Genomic DNA, 18,256 nt, shown 5'->3' with positions numbered 1-18,256 from the left:
GGCAGCAATACATACACACAATAAATTTAATTTCTTCAAATTCTGTACCACCATAATTGGTATTTCAAAAGAAGCACAGATTTAGTATTTTTGTTTTAAATTCACATTGAAGTTATTTATTAAAAAAAGCCACAAACAAACAAAGAACCCCAAAAACCAAAACAGAAACAAAGCTGAAGGTGTTACTCATTTAAAAAAAATAATAATAATAAAAAAAATAGAATCACAGAATGGCTTGGGTTGGAAAGTTTCAAATAGTCAAGCTACTCACATGTTCTTTTCATACTTATTGATACTTCTAGAGAGAATTTATGTACTCATATATGTAATATATATTCTTGTATATATAATTAGAGCTATAGGATCACAGTGGTTTTTTTTTTCCTTTTACAGAGAAATACATGCACAGAAAACCTTTTGAAAGTATAATAACCTGTGATACTTTTGTCATTGACAATTTTCATATATCTTTGTGTGCAGAGATGTAGGAGATTTTTATTCTCTTTTTAATAATTAAATGATTAACACCACACAAAATGGTAGTCATTCTTCTTAATTTAAATATAAGAGTTCATAAATAGTTCACTTAAAATTGTCCACAAAGGATGTCTTTAAGTGCATTTTCAACGGGAATATATTATTTCATTAAAATTTCTGTAAATCATGTTTACAGAAGGAAAACTACATATTATTAAAAAAATCCTCCTAAGGTTAAATCAACTCTGAAAAAATCAATGCCACATAGGAAAGATAAAGGAAAGTGTTTATTTTAAAATCTATTGAGGTTTCTTTAACATGGAATATTAAGATATTTGGAGGGTTTATATTTTTAGGACATTTCCAGACACTTTGCTCTCTAACTTTTATTTCAATCAACACTATACTTTCAGCACTAAATCCACATGTGCATCTGAGTATGTGTTTAATAGCAATTTCATAAAACTGCTGACAAGTACTCTTAGTCATGCAAATATTCATTGTAAGTGCCAAAAAATCACAGTATGTTTGTAACACTTCGAAGCTTGAATGTGGATAGTTAAAAAGACTTTATACAGTAGAAAAGTCAGAAGAACCATTCCCATTTCCTGAAAGCAACTAAGAAGCAATTATATATACAGTTTTACACATCTGAATAATTTTGTTGAAGTCAGCAGTAATTGTTGAAGGACAGCTGAATTCATTACATGATTCTTTACAGGATAAGGACATTCAATGTTTAAAATGTGTTGAAACAGCAAAATAAACTGATTTCCCTGATTTTAGTTACATTTAAGCAAGTGGATCTACCAGAAATGTCACTTGTATGAGTTTAAGAGAACTATGATCACAAACTCCAATAATATTCAAAGCATATTTATAAAAGAGCTAGTTGAAGTGGAAATACTAGTCTAAACACTATTTCACATTTGCTTTCTACTTCTAAATTTTAGCATTCTATATTCCAATGGAGACACATCTGCTCCTTTAGAGGACTGAAAACTGTTATAAATATGTTACATGATGTCTAAGATCCTTCCCTTACATAAATTCAGATACACCATATTTACGAGTACAATTACATGGAAAGCAAATTCATAATGGAAGTTTTATATGCAGTTATTACTTGAATTTCTCAGTTCTATAATGACCTCCAAGAGTTTTCAACAGCTATTGCTTTGTTACAGAATTATAAATTTGTTACAGATCATTCATTGTTGTACACTGTAACCAGTTTGTGGTGGTATAGCTTTTTTTTTCTGAATTGTATTCTATTGCTTTTATGATCAAGAATTTTTATGAAGATAAATATTTTCTTTCTCATTTTCAAATCACTGCTGTTTTTTTTTCATCAACTGTAAATAAGGAGTCCTTTCAAATCCTCGTTTTTATATTGCCTTGAAAATGTTTATAGATTTTGATATGCATCTCCTGGGCATATTTGTCATGTATTTCATACAGCCAGTCCCTGTTTCATAGTTTATCTTATTGTGTAGTTGATATGTCTCAATAGAGAAGCTGGATTTTGCTGTATGAAGCTCAATTATACCCTTCAACGATAAGTCTGGGGAAAATCTTGCTTAATATTTCTATTAATGGCCTTGGCATAGAAATGTGCTGAAAAAAATATTGATGACACAAAGTCATCGAAAATTTTTGTCAATAAAAGGAGGGTTGGGATAAAATACAGGATAAAAAAAAAATACTTTGAAGGCTGAAATAATTGAGGTAGGAAGAAATTCAACAATACAAAATCTAAGTTCAACACCTATAATTACAAAAACTCTGCTGTAAGAATGGGCTTAGATATATTTCCCAGTCAGAGGATGGCTTTGAAATGCACTGAAATGATACAGCCATGGAAATAAGAAAACAAAATAAGCAAAGAAAAAAATCAAAAAGGTTAAGTATTTCAGAAAGAGACAGGAAAATATTATTGTAATATGGTACAGTGTAGTCATCCAGGCTCAAGATTAATTGTGGAACTGGTGTAAAGAAGGGAAATTTATGTGATCAGAGATATGAGAAACCTGTCTTGTTGATGAATTGGAGAGCTTGAGTGGCTTAACTTACCATTTAAATGCTGAACGAATGACTGCTGTTCATAAATGCATTAGAGAAATCCAAGGAGTAAAAAATTCAGAGGAGAAGTAAATATTTACACTACAATATTTTGCTATTAGAACACTAATTCACTGTAAGTCACAGATATATTTAGAACAGGAAATAGAAAAATCTAGTTTCATATCTATTTTCCAATAGGAGCAGAAGGAACAAAAATCCCAAAAGAGATATGAAATGTGTGTGTGTGTATTCAGATTTTCTACTACAGGTATGATTGTTAAATATCAGGATGATACAAAATGAGGTATCTTTAGGTAACAGATGATTTGAACTGTCCATTGCTCTCTTGATATTAGACACAAAGGTAACACCAAAGTCCAACTTATTCATTGCAACAGGCAGCTAGAAGAAAAACAGCTTTCTCTATTCTCACATCTTTATCAAAGGAAATTTGTTGTGGTTTTTCCATTTGTATGAAACACAATGTAATGACCTATCTGGTTCGTTCCTGTCCTGCAAATATATTTGGTTTTTTCTCTCCTCTCCTCTCCTCTCCTCTCCTCTCCTCTCCTCTCCTCTTCTCTCCTCTCCTCTCCATTGCTTCTTGTTTTCCATAGGTGTCCTAAAAATTACATTCCATACTTAAATGGCTGTAAGCTTTTGAGGTGGTACTCAACTACTCACTTTTTTAGATTTTTTTTGTTTTCCCATATAAAAAGCACACGCTAAATTTTATGCTAAAATTCTGTAGGACTTTTATCATCTGCAATATTCTCTGGAGTAGCTACTTTTCATAGGACTGGCCTTTAAATTTATTTTTAAAAAGGTATCCACTATCAGTGTATTTTGGTTTTGGTATTGTCTTTTTAATGTTTCAAGTATACATGAGTGGAAAAGGTGGGTTTTTTTCTCTGCACTAGATAACAGTTTTGCACTGACGGGCTACTGAGAAACAAATCCATTTTATGTGCCTACTACTGCTAAAGAACGAACTTCCCTGGAATGAAAATGAGAAAGGACATCTGTTCTGATGTTCAAAGACTTCTTAACTAGACTGGTAAAGCTTAAGTGTTTGTTTTAGTCATGTTCTTGCAGTTGATTGAGCTTCAACCCTCTTAATCTTCACTGACATCCTCAGTGTAGATAACCTACTTACTTGAAGCAAAATCTAATATTTACAGTAAAAGTGGATTCAGGATTAGATGATATCACAAGGAGTAGAATAATAAATAAACTGCTGCTTGGCAGAACATTTATTAAAGTACATTTCCAAATGGTTTATAACATAGATTGTCACTGTTCCATGACTACTGTTATAACTGGTTTCTTCTTCATGCTTTTCCCTCAAAAGTTTTACTGTCCCTCAACAGATTATTTTTTTTTTTAAAATTTTTACAGCTCACTACTTCTTTCATCCAAAAATTCAAGAACTTGTGTCTGTCTACGCTGCCAATCTTTGCACTGAAGTATGTTTTACCATCTAAAATGCATTTGGAAGATGTAGGGGGGTTTCGTGTTGGGTCTTTTTGTTGTTGTTGTTGTTTTGTTTTCAAGGATTTTTTATGTCAGCTGTCTATTTCTGAACATGTTTGGTGGCCACTGACCATTCCAAAAACTGTTACTGAACATATGGAGAAAACTGCATGTTCACAGTTGGTTAAACAACAGATAACCAGTTACTGATGCACCATTTGTGCCTTATAAGTGGGGAATCTTTTTGAATCTGAAGAGTTTGATACTAAGGATTATGTTTGTGGGCTCTTAAGTCCTTAACCATATCAAAGTACTGCAATAATAGCCCCATGTGCTGGTTTTGGCTGGGATAGAGTAAATTTTCTTCATAGTGGTTAATACGGGAGTATGTTTTGGATTTGTGCTGGAAACAGTGTCAATAACACAGGGATGCTTTTATTATTGCTGAGCAGTGCTTACACAGAGTCAAGGTCTTTTCTGATCCTCACACAACCCCACCAGAGAATAGGCTGGGGGTACATAATAAGTTAGAAGAGGACACAGCTGGAACAGCTGATCCAAACTGACCGAAGGGATATTCCATACCATATGACATAGTGCTCATCATGTAAAGCTGGGGAAGAAGAAGGAAGAGGGAACATTCAAAGTTATGGTGTTTGTCTTCCCAAGTAACTGTTACACATGATGGAGTCCTGCTTTCCTGGACATGACTAAACACCTACGTGCTGATGGGAAGTGGTGAATTCATTGCTTTGCTTTGCTTGCATGTGCAGCTTTTGCTTTGACCATTCAACTGTCTTTATCTTAAACCAGGAGTTTTCTCTTTTAGTCTTCTGATTCTCTCCCCCAGTCCACCAGGGGGGAATGACGCACTTAGGTGTTTGTGATAACTATACAAAAGCATATACTTTTATTTATGCATGGAAATAAACTTTTCTAGAACAGAAAACTCATATTTTTCATCTTCTGAAAAAAAATAATCTGTACTGTACTATTTATTATATTACTGTAGAGAAAATTACTTCAGTTAAAATAGATATAAGAAGTAAAAGGTATATACTGTAAACTCAAAGAGTAATTTCTAAATAGAAAGAAAAAAAGTAACTTGCAAAGAAACCTATGTTGTCAACATTTACGTTTCTTTCCTTCATGTTCTTATGTTTTTATTGACAAAATTGTCTGTTTACTATTTCTTAGAGATGTACTAGAAAATAACACATGAATTTTAAATGGGATAAAATGTCATTGTGTTGGAAAGAATTTCTTGTATATTTACATATTAACATATTTCCATATGAGGAGTAATTATGACAAAATTTATACTTAGCAAACAGAGGCTTAATTGGGGAATTGCTAGATACTCTGATTAAGAGTGAAGCATAGGCAATAAACCTTTTTCTGAATGTAATTTTTTTAATTTCCTTCGGATAATTTCCAGAAACAGTGAGAAAAGTATTCAATATGTTGACAAGCAGATGGAAGTAAATGAAAGACACCCCAAAGGAAAATAATTCTAAAATAACTAAAAGAATAATTAATTATTTTTGGTAAATTTATGCAAGTACAAAAAGTACTGCACTCATCAATACAGCATAAGTGGTTCCAGTAAGTAGCAAAATGCAGACATTTTCAGTGGAACTACCTGTCATTCCAGATCAGTGTTTACAGATGTACTATATATTACAGGACCATTACTGAAACTGGACAGAGATAATTACTTTATGTAACACTGACAGAATGTCAGATGTTGGCACGAAGTGCAGGGTACATGAAAAAGGTATGTCATAGTGAGAAGAATAATGAAAGTAGAGAAAAACAAATGCTATTGCATTTGAGAAACAGGAGGGAAGGGAAATGGAAAAATATTGTGACACAGTTTGCTTTATGCAGTGGCAGCAATTTAAGGCAGTGAAATTACTTTAAAGTGTTAGCAATTGCTATTACCTCTATGATACAGAAAGATCATGGAAACATGAAGTAAATGAGTGATCCAGAGTTCATCAAGATGGATAGGAAGATTCAAACAAACATCTTCTTTGTATGACATTATGTAAGATATTTGCTTAGCAGAGATGCAAAATTATAACCACATTTTTTAGTGGTTAAACATATGTTTTAGTAGCTAACTAATCTTTTCTTGAAAATGTTAAAATATAATCTCTTGATGAAGTACTCTATGAAATCTCAAAGAAGAGAAATGTAAACCTGACAGGAAATGATAACAGAATGCATGCCTACTTTATTTTTCGGTTAATATTTGTGTCATTTTAACAATAATTTCTGGACAAGTAATGAAACAGAGAAATTTGACTCTTAAGTCAGTAACAGTGCGCACAGGAATTATGTTCCCCTCCCATGACGGAAGTAAGTAGAATAGCTACAGGAGGGGAGACAAGGCAGTAAGGTGTTCCTCTAACATGAAAGATGACCAAGTTTGTGAGCAGCTATCAGAAAACAACAGATGAAGAAATATCCCCTGGTAGTAAGTACTTTGAAAGTAACAGTACAGTGCCCTAAACTGTACAAGAGCCCTCTGAGTTATTTAAAAATACGGAATATCTACTTTTTTTTACCTTTTACTTTACATAAAGGAAGAGAAAATAAAACCTAGTTTGGAAGCATGAAACAAATCTAATCTGTTATGGATGGAAGTCCTGTGCTGGACTTCAAGGCCTAGGAAAATGTTAACTAAAAATTATGTATTTCTGTGACATGTTTGTGAAAATTTAAGACCTGAATTGCCCTGAAACCTCTATCAAATTTGACTGAGATTAACTACTGAATTCAAGCATTACTGTGGATAAGACAAAGAAGAAAGGAGAGCATACACACAGGCAAACTTAAAACATTTGAATAAATCTTACTTTTACATGAATTCCATCTCAAATTGACACAACCAAACCTGTGAGTAAGCTAACAGAACCAGAACAACAACATAACTCAAATGTTAAAATATCATTCAGACAGGCAGGAGCAGGTAAACATCTCAGTGATGTCACCAACTGCTACATGCTGGGTCAATAAGGCTGAATCAAAAATGACCCCCCAAAAATATTAAAAATCTGTGTAATAATTATTGATATCTTGCAGAATCAGTAATTTGTAAGCATAGTCCTCATTATTGAATATACTGTAAGGAATTATTTCATTATATGCCCCAATGAAAAAACATGTTTCATTCATCCATCCATCCATTCATTCATCCATTCATTCATTCATTCATTCTATCTAGCTTTCATTGTCTCATTTTTTCAGCGATCACAGACTCACATGCTTTATTTCACATGCTCAACATTTGGTTTAGAAGCCCTTCATTTTGTATGCCTGCAAACTAAAAATTTGCTTTTATTCACACTCTTTAATAAACAAATATTTTATCTGATTTATTGCTTAAGTTCATGATAAATATGGATATATTTAGATTAACGTGTAACAGATAATGTTAATGGCTTTAAGAAAAAGCTCAGTTTCTCCTTAAATCAAAGAATTCAGAGGGAAAAGTGCATGACTAAATTTGCGTGATTCTTTACTACTATGTACATCTGACTACATTTTATATTATAAAGTATACTTCAGAATTTAGACAGTGCCATTTTTCCTCACATGTATCTTCATCCCAACATAAGTGAAGTTCCATGCTAGCTAAATGAAATACACCACAAATTAAATTCAGGAACCAAGTTCCTTTCCTTGAAGATACAATTTAGAATCTAGAAATTAAATATTTATATTTAAGTTTAATGCAAATATTACCTTCCAGTCCAAACATAATTGCTTCTGATTTCATTCTCTGCTTTCATTTGATTGCATACAGAAAGAAACACCCACAATACACTGTGCATTGGGGAGCATTATTTACTTTGAATTTGCTTTATTTAGTATTTACTTTATATTTTGAAGTGGTTTGCTCTCAAACTTATTTGATGCTATAGAGACAGAAGTGGCTCCTCCAAGTTAAAAAATTACTACTTGGATATAAACCCACTTAGAACGGGATCTACTTTGCCAGACATAATTTTCTAGAACTTAGACTTCTAAAATAAATGCAATGAGCAAGCTTCCTGTCCCTTTAAAGACAATAAATAGGCACTGTATGGCCTCCTAAAATAGATATCTGTGGTGAAAGGGATGAATCGCATTTTGGAGATGTCCATCTATCTCCATTGAGATAAGTGAAGAAGGTTCCTAAATTACTATTTTCTATATGGTTGAAAGTGTTGAGATTAAAACAGTTACTGTAGTTTCAAAGCCTAGTGTCCAGTTTAGTTTACTTCAGATGTATGCAACTTGACATAGAAAAGCATTCTGCTTGACTATAGTATGATTGTTGATATATGTGATTTCTTGTGAGATCTGTTTAAATCATGCCAAATCTAATAATCTGTCAAGTTTGCTATATCATATTACATATTCTACATTGAAAAAAAAATAATATTCCACAAGATAGAGTATTTTAGGCAAGTTGTAATTGATAGTCTAAATTCTAGCTATTTTGGAATGAACTTGAATGAAAACTGACAGGTCTTCATCATCTTTAAAATTACATGCTATTTTATATAAATAGTTGTTATCTACAAATACAATAAAAAGTGTCATAAAGGAACATTAGAAAACCACAGTTTAAATACCCATTGCATGTGCAGATGAAAAAACATCAAATGGACCAAGTAACCAACTGGTCTCCCTGGAGACAGGAAGAGTACAAGACACATAAATAACATTAAAAAGAAGTGGAACTTACTGCTAGTTCTGTCAACATTAAAAGTACATTGCTGGTGAGGAAAACATCGGAGTCTGTATTTGGCTGACTATTAGCAGATTCAGAATAACAAAGATGAAAAATCACATTTCCTTCCATAACTCCTCACTGAGCTATTGCTGCTCCTGGAGAAAAGTCCAGGAGATAAATGGTCTTCATTGCAAATAATTTGCCTTTCCTTCTCATGATTTTTCTGTATTTCATTCAAGCTTGATTTTTGCAGATGAACCAAAGAGATAATGTACTTTATTGGTCACTAAACATGGAAAATATTCTAGTTCCTTCAGATTCTTTTTACAGACTGAGTAAAAGAAAAAGAATACATGTAAACATAATAATAATAATAACAGAAATAATCCATTTTAAGTTGGACAGAGAATAATAAGCTAAATTTGCCTTACTGCACTCTTCCTGGTATTCTCCACTAATTAAGGTTATTGGGTTTTTTTCTGATTCAATATACAAAAATTAATGTTACCCATTTAAAATGCTATAGGAGCTGGAAATGGACAAATGTATTCCAAATGTCTATACCTAATTGGTATTAATTTCTTTTGGTTTAGCTGCTAGAAATAATTTATTACAAAAAAACCCACACAAATAAAAACTTGAGGAAATGAGAAGCGATAACTTCAGTAATTCAAAAATGTTTTGATGACATGAACAAATAATTTGCATTTAGAACTAGATGAAATGTAATATTGGGGAAATATTTTGCCTATTCTGTTATTCAGATCAAATACTTTAGTATACTCTTAAGGCATTGATTTCAGATAAGCCAAGAATTAAAATAATAATATTGCATATCTTCCAAATAATAGCATGACATAACTATCAAGTTGCTAGTTCTTCCAAGCACAAAATTCCATTTGTTAACTTATTGTATTGGATGTAGGTGGGGAGGTTTTGGTAGCAGGGGGGGCTCCAGGGACAGTCTCTGTGAGGAGATGCCAGGAGCTGCCTGCAGGAGGAGGTTTGCCTACACCAAACACAGCCAGTTCCAGCCAGCTCAAATGGATCCACCACGGGGCATGTCTGATCCCCTCAGCCAAGATGGTGTTACCTCAGACAACATAGATTCCCTTGCAGCCACAGGGAGAAAGACCATGGTGGAGCAGGTATTTCCCTGCAGCCCATGGGGAGGACCACACTGCAGTAAATGGGTATTTCCTGAAAGACAGTAGCCCATGGAGAGGACCCACACTAGAGCCAGGAAAGTGTGAGGAGGAAGAAGCAGCAGAGAGCTGCTGTAGACTGACCGCAACCCCTGATTCTCCATCTCCCCTGGGCTGCTCAGTGGGAGGAGGAAACAGAGGAGCCGAGAATGAAGGAGGGAAGTTGACTCTGAGAAAAAGCCACGGGTGGAAGTTTTTTAGTTGTTTGCTGTTTTGGTTTGGAAGGATTTTTTCATCTTGGCTGGTTTGGGGGGGGGGGTTCCCCCTCCCTCCTTAATTTCTCACCATAATACTCTATTTTAATTGAGAACAAATATTTTTCCCCCCCCCGAGTTGAATCTGTTTGCCTGTGATGTTAATCAGTAAGTGATCTCCCTGTTTTCCCCTCAAACCATGAGCTTTTTCACCTTATTTTCTAACCCTGTCCTGTTGAAGAGGGGGAATGGGAGCAACTGGGTGGGCATCTGGCAGCCATCCAAAGTCAACCCACCACAGTTATCTTAGAAAGGAAGATACCTTCCAGAATGTCACTTTATTTCCTTATAAGAAATTCAGAATTTAACATATGGGACAAACCATATTCTATTACAGTGTTTGAAAGCCTGATGAAAGCCCCAGGTCAAAAGATAAGATAAAATTTATATATGAGAGGACATATTCTTTTTTATATTTGCTTGAATGTCAGTCAGAAGAATATTTGTCATTATTTTAAGATCAAAGAAGTTTTGAGTCACATTACTTCAAAAAACCTGAAGAGGGAAATTTTATGTTTTGATCATTTTTACTTCCTACACTTGTACATTTTTAAGTGTTTTTTCGTACTTTGCTATACTCAGAAATACATACAAATATTGCATTTCACAAACCCTACTGAAAATAACAGTGTGATAGGACAATTAAAAAGTGGAAACCGAAGTGCTTAAAAAAGAGCACATTAAATATTGGTGGTCCTTCAGCCTTTAGAGGCTTTATCTCAATGCTTTTACTAGCACTGAATTGCATTTTAGTTATCCCAGGACTTTTTCATGGGACTATGTAAGAAGTAAGTTACTATTCACTTTGAAAAATCACATCAGAACCTGTCCTTAAAAGAGTTCCAGAAATTCTAAACCATATTTCTGATTTAGTTTCAAAGAATACCGCTCTGAAGTACATGAACTTTTGTAGATTATCTCAGCTGTACATTGCTGAAATATGAACTGCATTCCATCATTACTTCTTTCATTTTTCAGACAGGTTTTTCTCCCATGAATTAGTGCTTGAAATCTTCCTGGTGCTTTGTGAAGATTTTATCTCCTTCTTGAACTCATAGACTTCACTTATTTGAGGCTAATACTTACGATGCTGTCTGCAGTTCTTATTAAAAAAAAAAAAAAAAAGATGAAGCAATGGTATAATACTTCATAAGTAAGCATTATTACAGATTTCAAATCTTCTGATAATATCCCAGGACATACCATAGCTTCCATTACATATCATGGCATGGCATGGTATATGATTCAGTGTGACTCACGATAGCCAGCTTCAAAAATGTCATATTCCATTCACTTTTATTAATACATTTTAATACATATATCTGACAGAAGGCTTACTTTTCTTGGGGGGGTTTGTTGCCTTTTTTTTTTTCTTCTTTTCTATCGAATGTCTCTGATGTGCAAATTTATGGAATAATATTTTAAGCAGTAATGGAGAAATGACAAAGCTTGGTGAATGGGGGAAGTTCTAGTAATCTGTTAGAGGAGCTGTACCTTGCACTTATTCAGATTTTTAAGGCTGAGTTAAGTTCCAGTGTCCAACTAACTTTTTGGAATAGAGTCTGACAGTCACTTACAAACCTTCAACTTCATTTGCTGCATATAGTCTGTTTAAGTATTATTTTCAGCTGAACAAAGCTTAACCAATACCCCACTGGATCAACCAGCAACTGTAGGTAAGGTGGAAGCTGGCATAGGAATATCAGCGTAAGATACATTTCAAAGATTTTAATTTGCTGTCTGTTTTGGGTTTAAGGTTTTTTTAGGTTTTGGGGTTTTTTTCCCCAGGAGAGGTTTGAGAGTGTTGGAGTGGTGATTTCATTGCAGTGATTAAAAGACACATATATAAATTCCCGAAACTTATCACAAAGACAGCTTTTAACATCTCTGAAAATCAAGTGATATTTTGAGAGAAAGTTTCCAACTAACTAGCTTTAATACTCAATATGTTAAACTTTTGTTTAAAAAATTAAACTCACTGATAAGTCTTAATAGGGCATTCTAGCTGTCTTCAAACATATCACAGAATAAAGGAATGGTCAGGGTTGGAAGAGACCTCTAGTCTAACCTCTAGTCTAAGTTGGAAGAGATCATCTAGTCCAACCTCACTGTGAAAGCAGGTTGTCCTAGAGCAGGTTGTACAGAATTACTTCCAGGTGGGTTTTGAATATCTCCAGAGAAGGAGATGACTCCACACCCTCTCTGGGCAGGCTGTTCAGTGCTCTCTCACCCTCAAAGTAAAGAAGTTCTTCACTGTATTCAGACGGAAATTTCTGTACTGCAGTTTGTGCCCGTTGCCCCTTGTCCTGGCACATGATAACACTGAAAAGAGCCTGGCCCTGTCCTCTTGACACTTGCCCTTAAGATATTTGTAGACACTGATAAGATCCCTTCTCAGTCTTCTCCCGGCTAAAGAGGCCCAGCTCTCTCAGACTTTACTCATAAGGGAGATGTTCCAGTCCCCTCACCATCTTTGTAGCCCTCTGCTAGACTGTGTCCAGCAGTTCCCTGTCTCTCTTGAACTGGGGAGCCCAGAACTGGACACAGTCCTCCAGATGCAGCCTCACCAGGGCAGAGTAGAGGGGGAGGATCACCTTCCTCAACCTATTGGCCACACTCCTCCTAATGCACCCCAGTATGATTCCATTGGCCTTCTGGGCCACCAGGTCACACTTCTGGCTGAGGGCCACTTACTGTCAACCAGATCTTCCAGGTCCTTCTTCACAGAGCTGCCTTCCAACAGGTCAGCCCCAGCCTGTACTGGTGCGTGGGGTTGTTCCCCCATAGGTGCAGGACCTTACACTCACTGTTGTTGAATTTCATTAGGTTCCTCTCCGTCCAACTCTCCAGCCTGTCCATGTCTTTCTGAATGGCAGCACAGCCTTCTGGTGTGTCAGCTGGTATTTAACTGCTGTACAGTTGTACAACTGCTCACCACCTGCTGATCAATGCCCAGACAGTCCCTGAGCAATGATCTGCAGCCCTGGCCAACCCCCCCGCCCCAAGTTTATACACCAAGCATGATAGCCCATGGTATGGAACACCTCCTTGGCTAGTTCAGATCAGATGTCCCAGTTGCATCCTCTCCCAGTTTTCCGTGCCCCTCCAGACCTCTTGCTGGCAAGGGCTGAAAAACTAAAAAGTTCCTGACTGAGTATAAACATCACCCAGCAACAACTAAACCCATCAGTGTGCTATCAACATTGTTCTCACACCAAATGCAAAACACAGCACTGCACCAGCTACTAAGAAGAAAATTAACTCTATCCCAGCCGAAAACAGGACAGGTTCCTTCATGTGTACTTTTCATCTGCCAAGAGAGCTCTGTTGCATATGACATGTAGGAAAATACCACAATCAAGAAGAGAAAGGGCATCTGCCAGAGCCACCATCCTTGAGAGTCTACGTTGAGTATCTGATTAAAATAATATACATAAAAACTATTGTTGCCCTCGGTTTAAGTTTTCTTAACATAAACCCAAATATATGGTGTTTTATTGGACTTTATAACATTTTTTCAGTCTTCACACATCTTTGCAAAGCCTAATTATTTTAAAGAAATTTAATTTTCTTTATTTCATCAACATCCTTGGCTTCTTGGTTTTGAGGTTTCACTTGGCTCATGTCTTAATTTTTTTTCACAGAGATTAGATTACAATCATACTTTAAAGTGTAATCTTGTCTGTGGGAGGTATATCACTGAAAAGATGACTACAGAAGTTTTGAGAGAACTGATACAATACTGCAAAACCTGATAATACTGAACTGTAGCCATAAACTAATCCAGACTTTTTTATGTACATATAAATATATGCATACACACACACACACACACACATATATATGCACACACACACACATATATATGTCTGTTAGATATTAGGCTTAGTTTCCTGTACAATTGTTGTCAAATATTTAAGTTTGTAGCAAAAGCAGTTAGGATGATCTCTTTCCTTTGTTTTTTGGGGTTTTGTTTTTTGGTTTTTTGTTAGAAAGTATTGTTAAAATTTGAACCCTAAGCATTTGTGCAATTAATTTCAAAGTGCAGAATTTTACTGGGCCAATCTGTATTGTTCATTCAGTGTTTTGTCACATTACAAAATTTGTCTCCAGGATTTAGAAAATATATATAGCAATCAAGTTTTAAATCATGTCTAATCTCACCTATGGGAAGGAGTTGGTTTAATAGATAACATACCATACTCTGTGATACAGTGTTCTTCTAGCAAATGGGTGTTCTATCAATTTTTGCTCATCCCAGAACTATTTTCTAAGCATGCTGTATAAATAACAAGGGGAATTACATTCTGCAGCTAAAGACATGGCTTGCATGTGGACCGTAATAAAACACCCTATAGTATTTTAGTGCATTCAGGTTTAATGTTCTCCCACTGCAGTACAATACAGCAGGAGTTGTTAGAATAGGAATTGCTCCCGAATAGATAGAAATCACAGAGTTTTCTATCATTATTAAACTCAGTTAAGTATAAAAATGTACAAGGAAGCAAAAAAAGGTTACCACCTGTAAGAAGTCCTTCAACATATTAAGTAAAGCATGATCATCTTGCTCTGATTTTTCCCCAAATAATTACTATTTCTTTAGGGAATATTACTGCTAAACTATATTCTTTAAATATAGAGACAAATATACAATATTGAGTATTCTGAAATTCTGAAAAATGCTGATACAAACAGATAAAAATAAAAGATAAACAGTAAGTACTTACAGTTTGTTCTTCGTGGATTTAGGTGAAGGTCAAAAGTAACATTTCTATTTTCAAGCCTTGAAAAGAAATTACAAAATATGAATTACTGCCAAAATAGAAAGTCAGTAGTGCAGGAGAAATGTCAGATGCTTCAGCCGCCTTCTATTCCTTCAAACAATGAATTAATAGATAATTCATTTTCCCCTCAATTTAAAATTAATGTTGTGTCACTGCTATTAATTTGACTGTGCCAGTGACAATACTTGAAAATAAATGTATCCCCTAACCTTTATATTCTTCATGTTCAATTCTTCCACCTTTACTCAAAGCATCTTGTTCTACCCAGGATATCGAGCAGTTACTCAATATTGGTTAAATTGAGTATTACATTTTCAGGTGTACATTTTAAAGTATCTATAGATCAGTTGACTTGTCTCTATAGTTTAAATTAGAAATAACCTTTCTCTTTTTAGTAAGTATTTGAAATTGGAGAGAACTGACAGGGCAGATACTTCTTTGTCTCTAAGGGGAGAAGTTTGTGGTAGATTAGAAAATTGCATTGAAAATACAACAATGGAACTCCATCCCATTTAGTGTTATCTGATAGATTCACATAGGTTTTTCAATACTGTAACTTGGAGTATACAACCAAGATGTGTTCATTGAAGCTGCAAGGGTGCTGATATGGCTCAGGCTTAGCAAAATGGCCTGGACAACAATGGCAGGTAAGATAGAATGGGAGTGTAAACAGTGTGTAAGAATGGGACACTCAAAATTGTCTGAGAATGCCTTTCTCCAAAACTGATAAAGCTGAAAAAGATGACCATCAAACAGTACAAGGAATTAAAAAGGCACTTTTGAAACAGAGAGTTAGCTTGAAAGGATACAGAAAAGATCCCCTATGGCTGGCGAGGGGTCCTCATGACCTGAAGGGGAGGAGGAGGAAGGTGCCTGAGAAGGAAACAGAACTTCTTGGGATCAGTGAAGAGAGGGTGTTTAGATTGTTGGCATTTAATGGTGCTAACAATTTGTAAGTGTGGTTTATCTGCTGCATTGCTGATACTGATCCTGAATGTATAGTTTATTGATTGCTTATTAGTCATGTGTACTCAATAAACAATTTCAGTTCTGATCTGACTTTAAATGATGTGAACTGGACAGATTTTCCCTGTGTCAGAAGTCTCTTGAGTCTGACTTAGAAATATTGACAGATGTTTTCTTGAATCAAGTAAGTGATGACACAGTTTTGTTGAGACATCCATTTGCGTTAACAGTGCTTCCCCAAAAAGTAAACTTACCCCATTCTTTTCACTGCTCCTTTCCCCACTTTTGTTTTGTTTGAATCCTACTTAATAATTTTCATTTAACTGATTATTGGTCTTTGTTCATCATTTTTCAGAGATACTGTGAAGCAGCAATGTCATCAGCAAAGTATGGGTCTATGGGCACTTGCTATCACCTTCTGCTATGTCGATGTTTTTCTTGTTGCTGTCATGGTGGTGGTGGTTTTGGGGGTTTTTTGCTTTAGGTTCTTTCTAGTTCTTCTGGGTTTTTTTCCTCTTGCTGTACATTCCTGATTGTTAGTGAGAGACATGGCAAAAATTCAACCGTTTGGTACCTCTGCCTACATTAAACCATGCTTTTAACCAGCGTTCATCTTTATGAGGCACATAGTGTCTCCACAAATAAACCTGAGTAACATGAAGAAAAATGAAGCTACTTAAATTCTATTAAAAAAAAAAAAAAGAGCATAAATGTTTTAAATAGTGTAACTAATGATTCTTTGTATTTTTATTTTAAATAATCTACTTCAGCAGTCTTTTTTGCATGCTACACTGGTATACAGAGTAGTAAAACTGATGCATGTCTTGCTTTTCTGCTTTGAATGTCTGGAATTGTCCCCGGTTTTTTTATGCCAGAAGAGTATGTACTTCACAGGAAATAGGACCCAGCATTGGGTTTCATAGTATGGTCTTAAAAATATTTATCTGTGTCTAAGGTTACAATTCAAACAACGAACAGAATGGTATTAATACCTGATTTCCTTAATTTGTAACTGAAAAGTAATCGTTGTTTCCAAAAAGCAATAAAAGCCATCATGTTTTAATAACTGGAATTCAGGAATTAGTATTACACATTTAAGAAAAGCAAATCCAAAATTTGTTTTCAAGTAGAATTGAAATTCCTGAAAAGAAATAAAAATATGTGTCTCAGAACAGCTAATCACTTCACAGTGAAAGTCGTAAGATGGTGGTTGAATGCACAAAGCTTAAATTTCACATCCCACTTCCTGAGGAGGGTGGGAAAAAAATCCCTATGTACAATCTGCTCTGGTGCTCTAAAGATGTGTATATTCAGTATTCCGTTTTGCCATGAAAAAGTTTGGAATTTCATATGGTAGGGAAATGAAAATGTTCTTTATCAATCCCTTCCTAATCAGTTCTGTTTTCTATAGTTCCTTCTATTTCAATCATCAAAATGATATTTTACAAATGTATTCAACACAGATTTTATGTTTTTCACACATTTAACTGAAGTGATGAAATTAGAGCTCCTTATTGCCTCAAGAGCAAGTCATAAGGGATATGTGCCACTTGAAGAAATCGAAATTATAACTGTTTTCAATAAAGTCATATGTGAATTATATAATGATATACATATTAATAATTTTTTGTTTGGTGTTGTAATTTGTTTATGTGAGTATTTATGTGGTAGTTTGAAAGCATTTTGGTTTTCTAAAACCTGAAAGCTTTACTCAAACAAAACTCACCAAAACAATGTCTATACACTTATTAGCATGTTAATTTTCCCCAGAAATCATAGGCAGACCAAATCTGGGCACTAAATATGATTTTCAAGTTACTTTTCAAATAAGAAACAATCAAAAAATTACTGTTTATTTGAGTTAATTAAATGATCTTGTTGATAGTTGTTTCCTGCTGTCTACCCTGAAACAAAATGAATAATTTGGGATATACTTGCAAAAAAAAAAAAAATTGTCAGGGAAGAAATACAAATCTTTCTATGAAGGTAGATGTGTTGCTATCACTATGTAAAGATCCCTAATAATCCAGCACGTAATGGCTCTGTTCCTATCAAACCTTCTGGAAAAAAAAAAAACAACAACCAAAAACAACAAAACAAAACAAACAAACAAACAAACAAAAAAAAACAACAAAAAAAAAACCAACCCCAAACACCTATGTTTTTTAAACTATAACTGAATCTAAAATCAGGGTAAAATGCCATTTAACAACAAAGGAAAAAAAGTAACTTCATTAAACACAAGTAATTTGCACAGAGGTTAGTCCAAACTACTCTGTATTTTATAATCTTTAGCTCATATTA

The sequence above is a fragment of the Falco rusticolus genome, chromosome 2, assembly GCF_015220075.1.
Source record: "Falco rusticolus isolate bFalRus1 chromosome 2, bFalRus1.pri, whole genome shotgun sequence".
NCBI classification, from domain to species: domain Eukaryota; kingdom Metazoa; phylum Chordata; class Aves; order Falconiformes; family Falconidae; genus Falco; species Falco rusticolus.
The sequence above is the reverse complement of the archived record's forward strand: the minus strand, read 5'-3'. Positions refer to the sequence as shown.